The sequence below is a fragment of the Moschus berezovskii genome, chromosome 5 (genome assembly GCF_049115385.1).
Source record: "Moschus berezovskii isolate FMDL1 chromosome 5, NW_MosBer_1.0, whole genome shotgun sequence".
NCBI lineage: Eukaryota > Metazoa > Chordata > Mammalia > Artiodactyla > Moschidae > Moschus > Moschus berezovskii.
Window position 1 is genome coordinate 76,398,140 of NC_142464.1, and position 5,355 is coordinate 76,403,494.

Sequence of the window (5,355 nt, forward strand, 5' to 3'; positions counted from 1 at the left end):
TTTCCCTTCTATTTTCCTTTCCCAGTGCCAAGACTGAGACAAACAAGTTGTATTTCTTCATGCTTTGCCTTTATTAAGGGCAGAGAGTTTTCTGTCCTACCTTTGTGAGGAGGGTGTGGCCCTTCAGGTTCTTGACTTTTTGTGAGGGTCTGGCTTTCATCTCCCATCCCCAGTGTCTTATCCTCCAGAAGCCCCCATGGAACTTCCCCCTAGGGTTTTCGGTTCCTAGTTCTTGCAAATGTTTTCAGTAAAGCATGGGCTTCAGCACTGGTTCACGATTCTATGTTCCTGATTCAAAGGACAGTTATTGTATTTAATTCAACAGTTTTGATATTTTGGAACTAGAGGAGTTTTTAGGATATTTATTCCATAGTATTGCTGGGAACAATTCATCTTGTTAAATCCTATTCACCTTTACAGGCTCAATTCAAAGGTCACCTCTTATATAAAAGTCTCACACATTTTCCTGGACAGGTAGACCTGCCTCTGAGCTTCTGTGGTCCCCTGTGACACTCCCCCTACAGGGCTGTAACTCACTTAATTCACTTGGAAGGCTGCTTTATCTGTGTGCTCACACCTCTCTCTCCACCACCTGTTATGAGCTATTCAGGGAAAACACTTCCAGATGCACTTCTTAGTGTCAGCAGGTAGCTTAGAGCCTACCACCTGAAGGGTAGTTAATACTCACCGAATTAAAAGAAAAGCAATTTATAATGTGCTAGTGCCATAGTTCAAATTCTGATGTGGCTCCTGTCACATTTGAAAGGAGGTATTAGACATCCACATATTTAATGCAAACCCATAAATGGCAACCCACTCCAGTATTCCTGCCGCTAGAATCCCATGGACAGAGGAGCCTGGTGAGCTACAGTCCATGGGGTCACAGAGTTCATCACAACTGAAGCAACTTAGCATGCACTTGGCACACATACACACATACCGGGTGCCTTCATTCTGTCCCTGAAACATGCCAAGCTCGTTCTCCTCTCAAGGTCTAGCATTACTGTCCTCCTGCTGGGACCAGTCTTCCCCTGGATGTTTACATGGTTACCACCCTCCCCTTCTACGGATCTCAACTAGACTATTGCCTCCAGAGGAGACGAGGCTCCCCTAACCACCCCCGCCCACATGCCCAGTTATAGTATCCTATTTTTTCTTCCTAGTAGTATTTATTACAACATATAATTCTGTAATAAACTAAGATTAACTTTCTTATTTGTGTTTAAAAAATAAACACATAAATGCCATCTATGTAGTAGCATCCCCAGAACCTAGAACAATGCCCCAAATAATTTGTTGACTATCAGCCTAGCCTGATATGTATAGGTGCAAGAGATTTTAAGACAATGAATAGCTGGTCCTCACAGGTTCATTGAAAAGTTTAATTGATCAAAAATTGATCTTCTTTAGGACAGAAATATCAATAGATGACATCTTTTACAGTGCATTGACCAAAGAAATACTCATGGCCAAAATGATGTGGTCTTTTATATTTGCTTCAAATTATTCCAGGAACAAAAATCCTTATAATTGCTGCTGGGTACATGAAGGTTCACTCTGTTAGGCTCTCTACTTGTATGTAAGTTTGAAATTTTTTGAAACAGTATTTAAAAAAAAGGTAAAATGAATTTTGGGCTTCAGTGGTGGCTCAGATGGTTACAAAATCTGCCTGCAGTACAGGAGATCCAGGTTTGATCCTTGGGTCAGGAAGGTCTTCTGGAGAAGAAAATGGAAAACCACTCCAGTTTTCTTGCCTGGAAAATTCCATGGACAGAGGAGCCTGGCAGGCTACAGTCCATGGGATCGCAAAGAGTTGGACATAACTGAGCAACTAACACTTTCACTTTCAAAATGCATTTGGCAAACAAGGGGGGAAAATTATCTTCATTTGGACCAGTTTTGAGATTTTTCTATGGCTGATGTGGACAAGTAGCACTATCTGCCCCTTTCTAGGCCAAAGTCATCTAAGTTATACTCTGTAATTCTGGAGACCTCACTGGTCATTTAATTATGTGTTAGGGCAGATTTAACCTTGTTTCCTCAGAAAAGGCAATGGCACTCAAAGTGTGGTCCTTGGAGGAGCCTGGAAGTTTATTGACAATGAAGGATCTTATGTCCCAGACCCTGGGAATTCAAATGTCTTTTCACAAGATCTCCAGGTGATGTCTTAAACATTAAAATGTGAGAAGCACAATTCTCGTCTATTTTATTTATTCATTTTTACCCCCATCTCATGGACTTCCCCTGTGGCTCAGCTGGTAAAGAATCCACTCACAATGCTTGAGACCTGGGTTCAGTCCCTGGGTTGGGAAGATCCTCTGGAGAAAGGAAAGGCTACCCACTCCAGTATTCTGGCCTGGAGAATTCCATGGACTATATAGCCCATGGGGTCGTAAAGAGTCAGACACAACTGAGTGACTTTCACTTTCACCCCATCTCATGGGGGCTTCCCAAGTGGTGCTAGTGGTAAAGAACCTGCCTGCCAATGCAGGAGACACAAGAGACTCAGGTTTGATCTCTGGGTTAGAAGGGTACAATAACCCACTCCAGTACTCTTGCCTGGAGAATCCCATGGACAGAAGAGCCTGGCATGCTATGTATGGTTCATAGGGTCTCACGGGGTAGGAGATGACTGAAGCAACTTAGCATGCACACATGCCCCCAGTCTCATGCCAATATAAGTTAGAGGCATAGTCTCCCATTATATATCTCATGGAAATAGCTTATATCTAGGGAATGTGATTCATATTGGTTTATTGATTCATATTGGTTTAATTCATCCATTCAACTAGATTTAACTGAACCTTTTTCTTTTTTTTTTGGAAGATTGGTTAAATGTTGTTCATTTTTCTCCCCTGGTTGCACCATGTGGCTTGTGGATCTTAGTCCCCCAACCAAGGATTGAACCAAGGTTCGGCTTAAAGCACCGTATCCTAACATCTGAGCTGCTAGGGAATTCCCTGAACCAGTTTTATTCTTCTCACCCAAACTGTTACAACTATGGCCTATTTGTTTTCTCTGCCTCCAGTCTCTCCCATCTTCTATCCATTTTGCAAACAACTTTTTAAAAAAGCGGTGGAACACCTTACAAAAACAAAATTTGGTGATAGATGTACAATAATTAAAGTGCAGCTACTTTGGTTGAAGTGTGTTTTGTTCATGTGTGTGTGTGATGGAGATGGTCCAGTGTCCATCTTCTTACCTACCCCCGCTTCCCAAGACACCTTCCCTGAACCCCCAAGTGTCCACGGAACTCACGTGACCATCCTTACTGTAGCATTTCCCAGCCATGATCAATTACGAAGCACGTGGTCAATAATTTAGTAATGGTTAAAGTACCAAAGTTTGTGATAAATTTGGTTTAAAATCACCTGCATTTCAGTATGCTTTCCTGAAGATGAAAACCCCCATATCAGTTACATGCGGGAATGATATCATCAAGTGGAATGATATCACCAAGGGTGTCATGGATTTAGGCTGGCCTTCAAATTACTACCAGAGTTTTATTAAAAAATATCACTCTCTTTGCTTAGAAGCTCAGTTCCCCACAGCCTATAGATTTGCGACTTTGGGGAAGGTGGATCCCTGACCTTCAGTGCCCACCTCTGGTCCCTCCTGGGTCCAGTAGTTCTTCCTGCCTTTGCACTCTTTGCTGGTCTTTGGTACTCTCGGTTGGGCCCTGTCTCATCTTTTTACATTTGCCTGTGAGTTGCAGAAATCTCATCTAACTCACCTTTGTACTCTCAGGCCCTGGAAAACAATAGGATGACAAGTTATTTCTGCTTTTTTTTTTTAAACTGATGCATAGATGATTTATAATATGTAAGTTTCAGGTGTACAGCAAAAGGGATTCAAATATATATATATATATAAAGAATCTTTTCTCAGATTCTTTTCCATTATGGCTTATTATAAGGTACCTGAGTGTAGCTCTCTGTGCTATATGGTAGGTCCTTGTCGTTTATCTATTTTGTACATACTGCTGCTAAGTCACTTCAGTCGTGTCCGACTCTGTGTGACCCCACAGATGGAAGCCCACCAGGCTCCCCCGTCCCTGGGATTCTCCAAGCAAGAACACTGGAGTGGGTTGCCATTTCCTTCTCCAATGAGTGAAAGTGAAAAGTGAAAGTGAAGTCGCTCAGTCGTGTCCGACCCTTAGTGACCCCACGGACTGCAGCCCACCAGGCTCCTCCATCCATGGGATTTTCTAGGCAAGAGTACTGGAGTGGCTTGCCCACATACTAGTGTGTTTCTATTAATCCCAAGCTCCTGACGTTTCCCTCCCTACCTCTTTTCCCCTTTGGTAACCGGAAGTTTGTTTTCGATGTCTGTGAGTCTGTTTCTATTTGTAAGTAAGTGCATGTGTGTCATTTCTCTAGATTCCGCATGTCAGTGATATTGGAATATATGATGTTCCTCATATAAGCGATCGTATGGTGTTTGTCTCCTTACTTAGTATGATCTCTGGATCCATCCATGTTGCTGCAGATGTCATTATTTCATTCTTTTTATCACTGAATAATATTCCATTGTATATATATCACATCTTCTTTATCCATTCAACTGTTGACAGACACTTAGATTGCTTCTATGTCTTGGCTATTGTAAATAGTGTCGCTATGAACATTGGCATATTTCTTCCTTTTTAAATGGAGCAAAGCTACCAAAGAAAGCTACCTTATATTTTCTTTCCTTTGTTCAACATGACACCTAGACATATTCATTTGAGTAAAAATAAACTAGAACATGATCCTCAGGGCTCTAACTTACCATAAAGATTTTTCAAGTTCTAGTTTTTCCATATGAACAAGAATTATTTATGTTGATTCCTTAAAGAAGCAGCAGTACTTTATCACCCCAATCATTTTCCATTTGCATGAGATACACATCAGAAATTTCCTCCTTTGTACTAAACCCAGCAGTGCACAGAGCCAAGCTTTTTAAACGGTAATTCATTAGTTTGGAAATAGGAAGTGACAAGAGGTAATTGATCTGTTTCAATTTGCTGTGGCAGGGGACAGCTTTTATTCCTTTGCCCCGTAGCCCCTTTTGATTTGTGTGTGTATTTTCCAGAATTTCTTACCTTTTTTTTTTTTTTCAGTTCAATGGGGAGCAAATTTTAGATTATTTTAAATCACAAATGCAGACGTCTCAGTCTCAATCTCCTCTTTCCTATTATAACAAAATGTAGAAATCAGGCAATACCACGGTCTCCCTCCCCTGCCTGGCTCCATCTCTGCATTCTGCCCAACCTTCTTTATGCTCTGTTTCCCCTCCCCCACAGAGATTTTAATTTTGTTAAAACGTTTTTACTGCAGCTGTGACTCAAGCAGCTCAGCTAGCCGCAGAAACACA